Here is a 17,698-nt window from a genome sequence, read left to right on the forward strand (position 1 = left end):
ACCCCCTTATCTCCGACAATGGGCAGGAAACACAGCCATCACCTGAGGGGCTAAGGTAAGGCCAAAGGGGAACACAGTAAATTGAAAGTGTTCCTGGCCCATCTTAAACCGCAGTAATACCTGTGGTAGTGTAAGACGGGTATATGGAAATATATGTCCTGAAAGTCCAATAATGCCATCCAGTGTCCAGGGTCTATAACCAATAGGATCTGAGTCGGAGTGGGCATTCTGAATCTGTCCTTCCGGAGAAAGGCCTTCTGAGGACAACACTTATGCCAATAGCCTTGCAAATACAGTCCGTACTGTTGAGGCTAGCTCAAAGCACCATTCTGGCTGCATCCAGGTCCGGACTGGCCGTAGCGGGCACCGGGCAATCCCCCGGTGTGCCACACAGGTTGGGGGCCGGTTTGGGGCCCCTGGGGGCCGTTTTTGTTACCGGGCCGTTTTTGCAAAATCGTCCCTGTAACAAAATCGGACGGAAACCGGCCCTGGCAAAGAGTTCGGCGGGACCTCCAACCCCCCCCCCCTCCGAGTGGGGAGGGGGGGGGGGGCGGCCGAGCACTTTGCCAGGGACAGTTTTGGTTCCCAGTCCGGCCCTGGCTACATCCTGACCAGTATGTATTGTTTGGGCAAGTAAGACCGTAAGGCCCACTGGGACAGCAGCCTTGATGTCGCTGATCATGTCCCATTTCAGTGGTTGTGACTCCCAAAAAGGCAAACCGCATTACTGGATTGCAGTGCTAGACTGGTCAAAGAAAACGTTCTATTTCCAAAAGCTTCAATTCTTTTTGATTTCAGATTACTCTTTCTTGTTGAAGCTTTTATAATCAGCTTCTCGGGTGTTAAGAATTCTAGATCACCTGAGGCCTATGGTGCCTAGTCACAGGTTGGCTGATTGGCGGGCATGAGCATTGCTTAGACCATGTAGTTAGAAGGGCACCCAGAAGAGCTTCATTAAATGGCAATAAGAGCTCAGATGAAGATGGTCCAGGTTGACGAATCACAGGAAATACATTTGCTTTTGACTCCATAGTGGGTAAGTGCAATTCTAGTGCGTCAGATGTCCTCCGAACCATCACTGCAAATAAAGAGCTTTATTTCATTGGTGGCCTGGGTGGGAGTCTAGTTTTGTATCAGTCGATACGTCTAGCTTACTGGAAGTTTGCAAGTGTTCATATAATGAATCCTCAGCATCATGAGGGGTAAGGAACCTATGCCCTTGCTCATGATCATAAGAGTCTTGAGGGACTTGGGATGTTTTTTTTGCAGGGTATGAATCAGAGCCTCAATTACTGTGAATACGCTGCTGGTACCACATTAGTAGCAGAGATATAAGATTGGAATCTCGGTGTATCACTACTGGTTGTGCTTTTGCAAGATCAGTTCAGATACAGGACACATTGATGGGAAGCAATCAGTATCTGCCACCCTTGTGCCTTCCAACTAGACTTTGATTGGCAGGAGGGGTTGAGTCCCGTTTGGGTTTGATTTGTTTCTAGAATTGGAGTTGGACTTACTGGAAGACTTCTACTAGAAAGTGGATTTTTCACAGAAGTCATCGTGAGACCTCGACTAGGCCCAAAACTTGGAGTTGGAGCAGGACCCGTGCTTCAACCATGACCTTTTCAATCAATGTGATTGGTACAGCACTTGGCTGCTTCCGAAGCATCCCAGCCCTCAAAGTGAAGACTGAGAACAAGACCGAACAGTCATATCTAATTTTGTTATTCTTTCCTGAAGCAATGTTCAGACATGGCCATGCAGAGTTTGATAGGGAGGGTGTTCCAAAGATTCGCAGTAAAGGGTGTTCCAAAGATTCGCAGTAAAAACTGAGAAAGATCTACCATCCTGACAGATTTTGGCAAACGTGGGAATGCGCATAAGACGCAGGTGGTTGGATCTCCGGGATCTCTCCCTTTGGTACGGCCGAGTCTTTTTCTCAGGTATAAAGGACCCTTGCCTGCGGGGCTCTGAGGGCCAAGGTCAGAGCCTTGAACTTGATCCTTTTTGCCAAAGGAAGCCAAAGCAGCTGCCTCAGATGCGGCAAGCTGTAAGGGCAGAAAGAGACCCTTCACACCAGCCTAGGAGCCACATTCTGTATGATCTGTAGCCTGTGGATCAAAAAAGCAGCTAGACCCAGTTAAAGACTGTTCACATAATCCAAACCAGATGTCACAAGTGCATAGTGCTTTTTGGGTCTTGTCCGGAAGCAGGTGTATCAGCTTCCGGACTGATCCAGGCTTCAAGAAGCAGATTGAAGAGATTTGTCTGATCTGGGAGGGAAAGGAGAGATCAGAATCAAAGAGGATCCCCAAACGTCTGGCTCAAGAGGCTGGAGCAGGAGGAGGATTCACTTTGTCAGGCCACCAGAGGCTAGAGGGGTGGGGGTAATCTTCTGGTTGAAGTAAATAACCTCTGTTTTAATACATCCATTTGACAATGCCTTTACATTTGAGGAAGGCTGCTTCTGAGTGTTCTCAGAAAGGGAACAGCCATTGCATGTTATGAGACCACCTGCACTCCCTGGGATTCAATGAGCGTGGTCAAGGGGGCTCGGTAGAGGTTAAAGAGCAGCGGGCATGTCCGAATAGCTGACATGTCACTGACCCAACGCACTCAATACGCGATCGAGAACAGAGGTGCTGGCGGAGCACTCTGTCAGAAGAAACGATTACCCAATCAGGGTACTAATTGACTTTTCCTAGAGAAAGGGGTGTGACGCTGGCGTTGCACTTAGCTGAGGTCACCTGTCCTGATCTGCACCTGTCTTGTCCCGTGGGCACCTGATTAGTCAGGAGTCTGGTCCTGATCTCTCTGCCCCAGCCCGTGACCGGGATTGGTCATTGCACCATTCTGGGTAAATATAATCCATGTGGTATGTCCTTGTGCTATTTCCTTTTCTCACCCTTCCCAGGTACCAATGTCTAAAGGTGTTACTGTGATTTTTTACAAACTTTATGTCCTACTGGTTATATTCTTGTTTGTAAAATGTATGGTCACGAGATTGTGGCCTTTATTTATTAGACTCGGAAAATCTCTCATAGATAAAGGTTTTAAAACTTTCCCCGAGTCTGTGGTTATTACAGAAAACATAAATGTGTTTAAATACTGCCTGTTTATTCTAACTCTCTAATTCACAGGACTTATAGTAAGGTGACGAGGATTGGTAAGTCATGGTTTACAGGTATAGGTCCTAAATCGAACCTCTGGGCAAACTGATAGGGTGACTAAATTTAGTAATTGATTAGGCAGGACTGCTAGTTCAAAGTGTGAATGTTGTATGGGCCCCAGGTGAGTATGGTAAACTGAGCAAGTAGGTCCCTGCACGCTCTATCACTATCATGTAGAGGTGTAACTCAAACCATCAACCCCTGGGCTGGCCCTACACAACCAACCCAACATCTGTAAAAGTCATTCAACTCAGTGTGGAGCCCAGATTATGTCAAATGCTTTAGGAGAGTCCACCTAGGAAAATAGAAATTTCAGATGAAACTCCAACACTCAGTCTCACTAGGTACCCAATTGAGTATATGCATCCTTCAGTTGTTAGTGCCTGCTGGACATCCATTAGTGCTTTCTTCTTGGCGAGGGTTTGTGAGCTCAGAAAAGTAACAGCTTTGATTCTCTCCACTCCACCACTTTCTTTTATTCTGCTGCCCTCAGGATACAGCAAGTCTACTTTGCCACTACTTAAAAGCCTATGGTCGTGCTGGACTGACTCGCAATACTTGACGCTGAAAAGCTCCCGACACGAAACCTTATTCTTCGTCGTGTTTGTCAAATAGCTCAGCCAAGCCTCGTGCCTTTAGATTCTGCTCGCGTGGACCGCTGCTCCCACCTCCATAGCCGCTCTAGTCTCTCTATTCTTTCTTCTAAAGTTAGATATGTCCCCACAACGCGCAATTAATTTACCCGTGACAATGTGGACCGTGCCGAGGGCAAAAAGTTCCAGTGCAGAAGTTACCTATCTTTTTACTTCAAAGAGATGGGAAATAAATCGCCATCTAACTGGGCACTGATAAGCAGGAAAAATAAATAGAAGACATTTAAAGTTGATTAAAAAAAAGAAAATAAAAGGCACTCTTTCAAACAACTTTTTCACTGAAGAGATGTTAACAATTTTAGGCGGATGTGAACAAGTGCACAGGCATAGGGCTCTCACTAGAACTCAACGGAGCCCACTACCCTATGCTGCGTGCTGTGCGGAAGCAAAATGTGAATTTAGCAGGCCAATGGATGAAACCAAATGGCCAAAAGCCTTTTATATACGTGTATTATGTACGAACTACTCTGAAAAACAATAATCTGGACTTTAAAGCCATTTCATAGGCCAGACGCAAACATGATCGGTTGAACAGGGGTCTATCTTCTGACCTCATCTACAATGCGTGCTCGTAAGGAAGGTATTTCACTTCGTGCCACGCGACAAACTGAGTGAAAATCTAATTGGCTGTGATAGTGATAGGGATCAAGGAAAGAGTTAGTGAGTGCAAGCAGACATACTGGGGCACCAGGAAGCATTTGAATGAGAGGGTCTTACAAGCTGCATGTCTCTGGTCAGTCCACAAGTACGTCACTCAGTTAAGAACGAGTTAGCGAAGGAATCCGAAGTATTGTGGTAAAATGTAAAGATGTCAGAAAGGCATGTCAATTGCGAACAGAAGGAAAATCTAACCTTAACATAACTGCCCATGGGCTTTTGTGTCAGCCATGCGAATGCTATTAAGTTTTTTATGCTTTCCTGAAACGTATCAGCACACAATGGCATTCGTAAAATTTGGACACACGTCAAGGGAAAGGAATGCACAGTACAGGTCTAGAAAACTGTCATTCCTTAACTGCGGTTATTTTTTCCCCCCAATATTTGTTTTTTTTATTATTCCTTAATGCATAACACATATGGAACTGGGAAATAAAATATGCAAAAATGTTATGATGCCAATATTGCGAGATTCCTGTGTGAGACAACGAATACATGTGGATTTCGCACACAAGATCAGACATTCAAAGGTAAAACAACAATGACAGAGCTCATCTTTGGCTTGAAAGGTGAAAAAGCTCATTCTGTAGTCAATGTTCATCTTGCAGTGTTCGTACATGTAGTGTGGGACAAAGATTCCGCTTATAGTAAGCGCCTTTCAATTTTAGTAGCTTAGGCAAACCTACTCAATTTCACTACTCTTGATTTTTTCTTCATGTTTGACTTAGGAGATGGGGTAATTTTGAGCCAAGCGGGCAGTCTGCCAGTCAGCGGGGGCAGCAAGCACATGCTCCACGACTGCCAGCCAAGTGCCAAACTGCCTGCTGCATCAAGTTAATGGGGATTTCTTTTTTGTTGCCAAAATTGCTACAGCCAACAGCACTTTCAGCAAGAATGCAATGGGGCCCGCTGACATTTTTTAACAAGCATTTGCAATGCAATAGGTCTCGCAGTTGTTAGAGTTTGAACCATTGGCATTGTAAATGGCAATGCCTTTTATTTATGTGTTGGTTTTTAAAACGTAAATAAAAGACATTGTCAATTACAATTCCAATAGGTTAAACTCTTGCAAATGCGAGACCTATTGCATTGCAAATGCTTGTTTAACTGATTAGTATAGCATAAAGCAAAGTACGTACATGTCGTGAATTACAATGGCGAAAAAACATGAATGAATGAATTGAAATTATAAAAACCACAAGTCCCATAATACCTCGCGTGAAATGAATCCCTCAGCGGGGGCCGAGCACTTTTAAATGTTGAACGAGCTGATTTGTCGGGGGTAGCTCTCACGCTTTCAGGCATATTAACATGGTCCGTCGGAGCCTTGCTTCCTGTGCGGGGGTGCGTGCGCCCCTCGAGAGGTAATTCTATCCCTTGCCCTTTGATCTCTGCCCTTTATTGGTGCAGTTTTGTGCTGACTTGTGCATAAAATGACATTTGTACTAACTAACCAGAGCAAACACGTCCAAACGACGGTGCCCGGTTGCTCCAGCACCAGTGCAATGTAGATAACGTAGCGCCTGGGGCCTAGCTTCTGTGCGCCAACCATAATCTCCCTTGTGGTAATGAACGTCACGACCTACGCTTTATGTGGGAGGCGCGAGGACATCTTTAAAATGTCAAAGGTCAAGCATGCAGGCGTGGAGTTGAAAATGTGCTTGAGAGTGCCTATGAGCGGGGTTTCTAGGCGCTTCGGGAGGTGGGAGGGGGTTGCGTCAGCGAGCCATGTCTGCCGAGAGACAGATGTGGTCCAGCCTATCGGGAGGTGAGGAGACTTCCCAAAGGGCCTTGTCTCAGAAAGGTGGGGTGGGCTGGGAGAGAGTCAGTCATGGGCAGCCACCAGGCTGGCTCACGAGTATAGGGCTCCGACTGGCATCTGAGCCTGGCCTGCACGTCACATGATGCTTCGATCCCAGCAGGGTGGGCACAACCCTTTTTACTCATTAGGTAAATACACCGGGTGATATCAATGCCTGTTATTCACAGTGCTGTCATGAAAGTGCCATATTGAGCCAGCAAACACTTCATAAAACAGGTTCTTTTGCAATTCTTTGGTTACACAAGAGCACAGGGCCGCATGACCAGGCCTCGTCACGTGCACCGCGGGTGGCAAGGGCTGGCACTGTACAGAGCCAGAGTGGTGAAAAGCCGTGCCTGCGGGGGCGGGCATGCCCACCTACCACAGGGTACCGCGGGCTCTGTGCAAGTCTGTGCAAACCCCGTGCCGGTGCCTGCCCAGAGCTGGCAAGCTGCGGACAATCTGGGGTGCGGCCCGAGGTGCGCAATCGTTACAAGTTGCCACTGTTTGTTTTGGATTTAATAGGAGCCGCCTCGGGCTTCCTTCCCGCGCGAGGCCGGGTGGGAAGGCGCTGTCCTTCATCCTTCCCGCATCGTGTGTGTAAGAGGATGGGTTACATCGCACTGGGGGGCGGGGGAGTCCATGCCAGGTTTTCAAGGGGACCTCGAGTAACAAATGAGTAACTGTCGTTCATTTCTTGAATGCAAATATCTTGTCGGTATCCGGCATGGATCCGGCTGTCCTGGACTTTCGCTGGACACCCTGCGCTAAACATTAGTTTGATGCAAGGCTCACCAGTATTGACGTCGTTGTAACCCTTTCACTCTTCCACCAATCGCAGGGGCATGACCTCGGGAAACACGCCTGCAGCTTCACCGTACACTCCATCGCGTTCTTACTCTGAGCACAACGCATTTCACTGTTTAACAAAGTACACAACTTTCAGCATTCGGGCCGACATATTTCTTGTGACGTTTTTTGACAATTTATTTCCTGAACTGCTGTTTTCTCAAGAAAGTTAGCTCCTTTTATTTTGAACAAACTGCTGAGACTGCTGATAATCACTTTCTGTGTATGGTACAAGACACACTTATTTATATTAATGAACAGCAAGTGAAGTAAAGGTAGCCGAGATGGAAAGACAACGGTTGTATGAGTTAAACAGAAGCCCATGCCCTCACACATGACATGCTGCTGAAATATTGAGATATTAGAAAAGCCTGAAAATGTGCATCACTACAGTGACGTGCGTTTTACAGGATACGCAGATCAAGAGGGAAAGGACTTCTTGCCTATAAAAAAAATTTTTTACACACAGTTATACAAACTCCTTCCGCGATGTGTCCGGAAGTCAGGCAAAGTCGCCTGTGACGGGGGCGGGGCTGCGTCTGCACCGGAAAAGAAGGCAGGCGGAGTGAAAGCGTCTCGGGACGCCAGAAGGAGAGCGGAGTCCCTCTACATTGAACTGGTAAGTGGGGGGGGGGCTCGGTGCACTCGTGTGTGTGTGTATGATGTGTGCGACAGCGTGTGTGTCTGTGTGTGTATGTGCATGCGTGTGTGTGGTGTTTTCAGCTTCCTAGGAGACAGCGCCTGGCCGCAGCGCTCGTTCATGTGTGCGTGGCAGTTTGGAATCGCCTCCAAGGCGATGCGCGCGGCCAGGATTGTCTCCTGGGAAGCTCACATGGCAACAATAGGGGCTCGGCGGAGACGCGCTTCGCGCGGCTAGCCGAGACCTAAAAACGTTTTTTACCTAAATCAGACCCCCCTCCGCCCCCCACCCTCTTTAATGCAGGAGGTTCCGTCTGAAAATAAAAAAGAAATGTCCCTGGCATGCTTGAAGTTTCTCCTTGGATATTGTGAAGGTTATTCTCAGGTTTCCTGTTCATGATCACTATGGTGTATAAGTCAGCTGCAAACGAAACAGGTTGTGGAAGTTCCACTGTGAAGGTCGTGACCTGTAGAGGAGGATGGGCTGCCGCAAAGGAGTGTCCATAGGTGAAGCTATCTGAGACTTCAGTGTGGAAAACTCCACATTAACCCTCATCTAAATGAGGCTGGGGAGCCACAAGTGGGGTGGAGTGGGACATCCATCTGTTAAGAGCAACTATCCTGCTGGTAAACAGCCATAACAACGCGGGCATTACCCCGCGCTGCTATTACAACGCTGCTTTTACAACGCAAGTCGTTACAACGACTTGCGCTGGAGGGTGCCGTTGGATAGGGAATAGTTAATTTTCTATTCCAACACCTTCCCTACTGTAACGTGGGCTGGAGTTGGAATAGAAAATTAAACTATTCCACTATCCAGCCCTTACAGCGCAAGTCGTTGTAACAACTTGCGTTGTAAAAACAGCGTTGTAATGGCATACAACCATCCTGCTACAGCCACACTAAGAGACCATGTTGCTACAACGCAAATGCGAGACCCTTAGAGCTTCTGTGAGAGAGTCAGAAAGAACAGAATGTAGCCAGCACTGTTGGGGTTAGAACATTTTCCATATGGCTCAATAGAAATGTGTTTGAATACAGTGCGTATGCATATACAGGAAACCCCTTTGCAGGTCTGCTGACCCATACAGAACCCGGGATGAGGCAAGTTAGGAAAGATGGAAGGTAGGGGGAGGAGTCTCTATCCCCTTCCTTCCCATCTTGTGATAGATGAGGTGGAGCCAGTAAACCTGGTTGATCCCACCCCATCCTGTGACAAAATGAGAAGGGTGAGCTCAAAGGCACTCCCAGCATTGTCTAATCACATAAAGATCTAGTCCTAAAGGCAATTTATCTTATGGACCTGTGAACATCTACGGATTGCCAAAAGATCATTCCACACAAACCTCTAATTTTTAGAGATTATTACCATGTTCCAGTCTCTTGCCAAGCTAAAAAGTAGCCATTTCTCTGATAAACAAACAACACAGGACGTACATTCACTAGAAGGACAACATTTGAAAAAAATGTGTGAATAGCTAGATGACACCTCACGGGCGCACCACCAATGGGACCCCTGGTTGGTACTCACCAGGATGGCCCTGTTCTCATCATCGGTGTCATCTAGCTTAACGTGAACCTGTCCGAAACCCAAAGGAAAAGAGACAGTGAATGGTGCAGTGTACGTAAAACTTATATGTGACAAGGACTGACAACGTTCAACATATAACATATAACGTAGTTAACACAGCGCAAACTTTCTGAATTACACCGTAATTGAAAATAATTACCTAATTGGCCAATTTTTCTTTCATACCGCTCACGAAAACCACTTTCGTGAGTGGTTTTCGTGAGCGGTATGAAAGAAAAATTGGCCAATTAGGTAATTATTGTACATTACGGTGTAATTCAGAAAGTTTGCGCTGTGTTAACTACACGGTGGAACTACAGGCAGTCCTTCATATGCATATGTCTGTCTTGATTTACAGCACGCAAAACACAGTACCTTTGGCAGTGGCAGCTCAATACTATTTGCCCTGAAGAAATTGCCTGATAAAGACCAAGGCAATGAAACATGTCGGCTGTGAGCAGAGTGCGAATCGATAGGTAGTATTCGCATCTCTCCTTTTTATGTATATGTGTTTACTGTTTGCAACAAGAGAATGCGAGTAAAAGGTTTCTGTATCTTGTTTGCACAGTAGTATTTGTGATATATGTTGAACGTTGTCAGTCCTTGTCACATATAAGTTTTACGTACACTGCACCATTCACTGTCTCTTTTCCTTTGGGTTTCGGACACGTTTATGTTAAGCTAGATGACACCGATGATGAGAACAGGGCCATCCTGGTGAGTACCAACCAGGGGTCCCATTGGTGGTGCGCCCGTGAGGTGTCATCTAGCTATTCACACATTTTTTTCAAATGTTGTCCTTCTAGTGAATGTACGTCCTGTGTTGTTTGTTTATCAGAGAAATGGCTACTTTTTAGCTTGGCAAGAGACTGGAACATGGTAATAATCTCTAAAAATTAGAGGTTTGTGTGGAATGATCTTTTGGCAATCCATAGATGTTCACAGGTCCATAAGATAAATTGCCTTTAGGACTAGGTCTTTATGTGATTATTGAATGACTGAGTGGAGGGCGACCTAGTCCTGTACTTCCCTCTTGACTCCTAGTATATGCACACTCCCAGCATTGTAACTGGTCTACTTCTACCCCGTCGGAGAACAAGACATATTATGACACTATAAGGGCAGGGCTGGTGGAGCGTCAAGCTGTTGCAACAAAGGTTCCACAAAGATTGCTGCTGCTGGTCAGTGATCCAAGCAGCCTTGTTACTGCTCTCGAGTATGTCACTGAATATATGACCATCTACTTTTGTTCAGTCCAGCATGACAGGAAGTGATTAACTCTAAATACTTTACTCCTGATAAATGGATCAGAAAAACAGAACTGTTATGATGTAGAGTCTATGTCTACCTTGCTTTTTGACACAAAACACAATGTTGAGGTTATCTTTTAAGTCAAGAACCATCCACCCTGATGAGCTATAACAACTAAAAAGGCTTTGAAGACCATAAAAAGGCAATGAGATGCAGGAGATTGATTTTCATCTTCTTTCCATAATTTGCCTAGGGTCAGTAGATAGCCTCACCGTTGGAGCTGGCTTTCCAATCGAACCTTGAGGAGCGCATAGTAATGCTGATCGGGCTGCAAGATCTTGGAGAAAAAATCTGAAGAGCTTTCATCTCAGGAACAGGCTTGCACGGTTGACTGAACCAAAGCAAGGACGTTTTGATCTCCCCCCTGGGAGTCCATGTACTAACCCCACCTCCGATCCACAGAATAAAGATGACTGCATCTTTCTCTGTATGTTCAGATGAATTAAGTTAACACAGGACACTATGTGCACTGGAATTTCTCATACCCGAAAGCCAGATTGGAAAGCTTGAAAGAGAGCAAACATATTATTGATGATGACGACTTAAGAAGGAGGAAAAGTAAGCACCCAGTTCTGCCTTGTCTTTGCCAAGGCTGAGATATTCGGGTTTGGCTTACCGATAGGCAAGAACAAAAAACATGCACCCAATCTGGAATACTTGTGCTTCTGGACAAATTCAAAAGACAATTATTCAGAGGTGAAATCCTTAGCAACGTTTTTTTAATGAAATTGGTAACAGATGAGTAAAGTCTTTGAATTATTCTTTAATATTTCATTGACTGCTCAAAGCCAATAGGCCTATCCAAACAGTAACAATTGACTTACTTCGGCTCTTAATCTCAAGAGCAGGAGGGCTGGCAACTTTAACTCAATCTACCTGTAAAGGTTATTGATAGTCCACACACTCAAAACAGCTTTGATGATAAGAATTCTAATGTATATTATCTTTGAATTGATTGCTCTATGTATAGGAAGCCTGGGAGGATAGCAAAACAGACCTGTTATCAAAAACTATTTTTAAGGACAATTCTATCAAAGGCTGCATTAGACTTGGGCTAATATATCCATTAAAGTGCTTTGTAAAGATATGTGGCGATGACCAGGAGGCAGCATCATGGATCTCAGACAAATAATTATTTTTTATCAAGACAGACGTTCCAAATTTTCTCACTATAAAATGTGCCTTCTGCCATCATGGTTAGGTTTTTCAATACGTTCACAGCAAAAACATAGAGCAACATACAGTCCACTTAGAAATGTATTAATACATCAATATTTTACCAAACATTTTTCACACACAATTGTCTTGACTTCGATAAAAATAGTACTGCTTATATAGAAATATTATGTTATTTAGTTAATTAAATATAAATATATACATTTCCACACACATACATATCTATATATACACACACACACACACACACACACACATATATATATATATATATCTAGCAAAAAGTTTGTAACTTGCGCTCTCAGCAACACAGGCACGACAAGTAGATTGTATTCCAATGGTGTTTATTCACCTACTCAACATGTTTCGGCTTCCAATGTTGAGTAGGTGAATAAACACCTTTGGAATACAATCTACTTGTCGTGCCTGTGTTGCTGAGAGCGCAAGTTACAAACTTTTGGAACTTTTTGCTGGATCATTTGACCGGCATGCTCGGCTGGAGTTTGCGCCACCTCCCACGGGGCCACTGGCAGTTGTGCAGAGCAACTCGTTGGAATTATATATATATATATATCTTTACACCTTACCCAGCTGGGAAAGAGCGAGTCGCACAACATCACGGACATTTTCATTATTTATTCAGGGTTAAAATTCATTGTCCCAATGCATTTCAGCCATTCACTCGGCCTTCTTCGGGGGAAAAGTTCTTCAGACAGCATCCGGTTTCGCCTCTGGGTACCAGGTGATTACTATTTCCTTTTTTATTTCTTTCCCTCTGGTGGGCGTTACAAATCTGGCAAATTGCAAGGCTTTCTGGTATCCGTAGGCTGCATACCAAATTAAGTAGACGATGTCTGTCCCTAAAATCAATGCCGTGATTTCCCCGCACGCCACTTTCATGCGTGATAGGGACTCGAACCAGAATCCAGTTTCTGGTGTCAGCCGCTGCCCTGGAGCTTTCCGCTATTCTGTCACAGTCGTCCTTTGTCGGGCAGGCATGGCGCTCTTCAGGAGGTGCGTAACTCCGCGGCAGGACAAAGCCGTGAATAACATCTTTACACCTTACCCAGCTGGGAAAGAGCGAGTCGCACAACATCACGGACATTTTCATTATTTATTCAGGGTTAAAATTCATTGTCCCAATGCATTTCGGCCATTCACTCGGCCTTCTTCGGGGGAAAAGTTCTTCAGACAGCATCCGGTTTCGCCTCTGGGTACCAGGTGATTACTATTTCCTTTTTTATTTCTTTCCCTCTGGTGGGCGTTACAAATTTGGCAAATTGCAAGGCTTTCTGGTATCCGTAGGCTGCATACCAAATTAAGTAGACGTTGTCTGTCCCTAAAATCAATGCCGTGATTTCCCCGCACGCCACTTTCATGCGTGATAGGGACTCGAACCAGAATCCAGTTTCTGGTGGCATGTTTTTTTTTTAATATTGTATGTGAGATGCTGTTTTACATGTTTCAAGTCACATGCTCATTGGTTTTTATCATTTTCTTATGTTCACAGATCTCTGGGAAGTCTCAATAGGAGAGTTTACATACATGCAAAGTCCAAAAAGGATCCCTGGACTACATATGCTCTTCTTCACACTCTTAAGTTTCATACACACCCAAACCTTAAGGGCAACAGGATTTTTATATATGTATCAAACCAACACAAAAATATGACGTTTACACTCTTTGTATTTTATTTGTTTGTGTTTTTTTCATTAAAAATCAGAAAACTTTCTGAAAAGCATTGTTTAAAAACATACATGGTATATCACATTTGAAACAATTGTTCATAATAATTCATAAAACATACAATATTAAAAACAAAATATAAATAAAACCACAAATTTCTTACCACTAAATTATCAAGACTTTACAGTACATAGTAAATCACATTCAACAACCCCTTTTAACCTGTAGGTTCAAAAGTTCCTACTAACGTGCTTTACTGACCCAATAGCCTCATATTATTTTCAAAACTGAAATTACAGTATCCAAACTTTTGGTATATCTGCTATTTCGTTGTGCTTTTATTGGATTCTATTTTTCCATGCGTCTACGCGTTTCGGTGTTATTTCACTGGTACAGTAACACCTTCTTCAGGACAGTAAAATTCATGGGGTCATCGTTTCTAAATTTCCTTTCTTAGCTCCAAAAAGAATGAAAGGCGATGTTATTTCTGCCCAGGAATTGATTCTACTCCTTAGGGGTTTTCTTTATAGGGTATTCACTTCCTGTTACGAATGTTACCCTTTTCTTTATCCAAAAAGGAAAAGAAAAACTCTGTAGTTCAGGCTGATATTCCTGTCCCACTTTTCTCTTTAATCTGGTTATTTTTGTAGTTGACCTTTAAGCGGCATGTCCAGGAACAGTACGGCCTTTCTATTCATCAGTTAATGTTTCCTATGTACTCTTCTTATTTTCAGCAACTATGCTCTCATATTGTATTAAAATTTTCACAACGAGGTATAGCGTCCTGTTTCTGTTTTTCATGAACCGGATATGTTCGGAGTTCTTTTCAGTACGTGCGTCTACCTCGTTTCCTCGTTCGAGTTTACATACATGGCCACGGAAACAGCACTTTGAGAGCACGAATAACAGTTGAAATTGAGTGTGAGGAAGCTCAGCACTGCCTGTGGTGACAGATTAAGCTTTGGCTTCGGGTAATGCCGTCGATTTATGCCCACTGGGGCAGGACTCTGTTTAGCAGTGCTGGTTGTTTGAGTAGGCTCTTGGCTATTGCTCATTTAATAATACTTGCATTTTACTAGCAATTCAGGTTCTGTTATTTATTTTGAGGCCTTTTGAGGCCCATCTGTTATTGTTGGAAACTTGCCCACTGGGGCGATACTCAAATTTTGAAAAATCGGGAATTTTAGATGTAAACAAACAAGAATTGGCTGTTTTTGCATCTTGCACTCAATTATGAAATGTGATGCTTTATTGTTCCCTCCCTGGCACACATAATGCAATGACAAATGTAATTTTCATTATTGCCAGTTTAATTCTTTTTGCTTTAAAATTAACTTTGAGGAAGTATACAATCACTATAGTGCTTACCCCAAATGTTGACATCTTTGAATCAATTGATGTTTGAATTATGTGCTGTCTAACCTGTTAAACCATGACTTAGCTCCATGAAGACTTCAGCGAGTCTGCTGTTAGTGTCGATAGGTATGACGTGAATACCATGTGACCTTTATTTAAATCAATGTAAACAGTCGTCTCGTACTCGTGATAAAGAAGGTTTGCCCTTCGAAACGCGTCGAGCGAAGCTGTCCTAAATAAACACGCTTTCGTTTCAACTGTGGCCCGGACAATCCTTTCTTTATGTGAAAGCGAAGTGGTGTATATATTATAGCCTACTACAGGCGGAAAATGAATCTCTAAGGACTACATGTCCCGACGTGCATCAGCTTGAAAATACCCCAAATGTGGCATACACGGGTGCAATCAATCAATCATGCACGCATTTAAGAGACTGTTTCAAGAGCCGGATGAGAATGCAGTCATCCACTGATGAGAGGCATGACGGCCTCGAAACGCGTAGGGCAAAGAAAGGCAAAGAAATCATTACCCGGAATGTCGAGGAGATGGGGGAGCTGATATGTGACTCCCGAAAAGCTCGGACCCTTGATGGAAATATATATATATATATATATATATACAGCCCGTCCCGAATTTGTCCGGGTATGAATTGCTGCCGGCCAGTAGTATATGGTTTTGTAGGATTTCGTTTTGATAGCATTTCTTATCTGTGACAGGCCTGTGAAACGCTCCGATTCACAGTGCACTGCTGATGCACTTAAGAGTGCGCGTTCAGTAGTGTGGGAACTCGAGTTTCCCTACTTTATTTTTCCTTGCAATATTATATAGCGCGAACTCGACAACATGGCATGAGCACAATTTACATTACAGAAGAACACATTCATTTGTGGTAGGCACGGGGAGACAAAGCGATTTGCCTGGAATCACAGGATGTTGAGCTGATGCCGAGATTCGAACGTAGCTCCCCAGCTCTAAAGTTCGCAATTCTAGAACTTGGAGGTGTGTCTAAAAGTGTATGTCGGTGCTGGCCATCAATGAGAGAGACCTGTGCATTTTTCAAATGGGTGGTGAAAAAATATGAGTATGTTGCTGGAGATGTGTGCCGCCGTGCCACCAATGTAAACACCCATTATTCCGCAACTTTCTTTCCGCATACCATCACTCCGCATACTTTCATTACGAAAGTACCATGACTCCGCAATGCCATTATAACGCATGGCATTACATTTTATATGCTTTTACCACACATACATTTACAAAGAAATTCGTTGTAAATGCATGAATGGTAAAGCATGTTTTTTTCTTAATGTTTGGATAAGCGAAGTATGGGTATAGGGGTATATGTTTTGGGGTACTGAGGTATATGTTTTGGGGTATTTGGGTATTTTAAGGGTTCAGATATAGTTTTGGGTTATGGGGTACAGGGGTAGTTTTAGGGTTTAGGGATAAGTATGGGTTTTGGGGTACAGGGGTATTTTTTGGGTTCAGGGCTAGGTTTGGGTTTTGGGGTACAGGGGTATTTTAAGGGTTCAGGGCTAGGTTTGAGTTTTGGGGTACAGGGGTATTTTTAGGGTTCAGGGCTAGGTTTGGGTTTTGGGGTACAAGGGTATTTTAGGGTTCAGGGGTAGGTTTGGGTTTTGGAGTACAGGGTTATTTTTAGGGTTCAAGGCTAGTTTTGGGTTTTGGGGTACAGGGATATTTTTAGTGTTTAGGGGTAGGTTTGGGTTTTGGGGTACAGGGGTATTTTAACGGTTCAGGGCTAGGTTAGGGTTTTGGGGTACAGGGGTATTTTAGGGTTCAGGGGTGGTTTTGGGGTTCAGTGGTATTTTTAGGGTTCAGGGCTAGGTTTGGGTTTTGGGGTACAGGGGTATTTTTAGGGTTCAGGGGTAGGTTTGGGGTTTGAGGTACAGGGGTATTTATAGGATTCAGGGCTAGGTTTGGGTTTTGGGGTACAGGGGTCTTTTTAGGGTTTAGAGATAGGTTTGGGTTTTGGGATACAGGGTATATTTATAGGGTTAAGATGGGTTAGTGTTTAAGGGTGTTGGGGTATTTTAAGGAGTAAGGGTGGGTAATGATTATGGGGTGCAGGGATATTTAAAGGGAGCAGGGTGGGATTAGCACACGATATGATACATGGCATGAAGGGCGGAACGTACCACACGCCCCCAGCGTTTGTCACGCCCCCAGCACACGCCCACAGCACAACGCAGACACGCCCACAAGGGACTACTTTGCTGGCACGGTTCTTTTACCTTTTAAATGTATACGGTGGGCGTCTGCATAGCCTATGTCCTTCTGCTGCAACTGCCCTTTCCAACGCTGTATTGGGTGTAGTGATTGGTGCTGTGGTTCCTGAGATTACCCGCCTCAAAGGTTTGGGCTCTCTCTTTATTATATTAGTATAGATTCCAAAACACTCCTTCTGTTACGAAAGAAATGGGGCGCACTCCTTTCAGCTTTCCACAGCAAGTTATTTATTCAGGATCTTTTCAGGATAAAAGCGAGTGATCTACGCGTTTCGATGCTGCTAGCATCTTGCTCACGATCAACTCTATACATTTTTTGGCATTATTTAAAAGCATTCAGAGATGTGCATTACATCACTTCCTGTTTCCTGATATTAGGTAGTATAGTTTCAGATTCAATATCGTTTTTAGATTATTCACTTTCCCTGAAATGAACTCGTGGTCCAACGAATTACCTGTATGCCCCTGTGATGAAAGATCTGTACAATCTAACATACATGTTTTATTTTTCTGTAAATTTTACACACTGCCTCGTAGAAAACTGATCGTCCCTATCCTAAAGGAGATGAATTTGTATAGATGTC

The 17,698-nt window shown here is 44.1% G+C and overlaps 1 protein-coding gene across 3 annotated transcripts in view; it reads right to left on the reverse strand.

Annotated features, from left to right (window-relative positions):
• Positions 1-17,698, reverse strand: part of PIR (pirin) — a 492,836-nt gene that overhangs the window by 181,678 nt on the left and 293,460 nt on the right. The window lies entirely within an intron of this gene.

This window comes from Lissotriton helveticus, chromosome 8, assembly GCF_964261635.1.
Source record: "Lissotriton helveticus chromosome 8, aLisHel1.1, whole genome shotgun sequence".
Classification (NCBI taxonomy): Eukaryota; Metazoa; Chordata; class Amphibia; order Caudata; family Salamandridae; genus Lissotriton; species Lissotriton helveticus.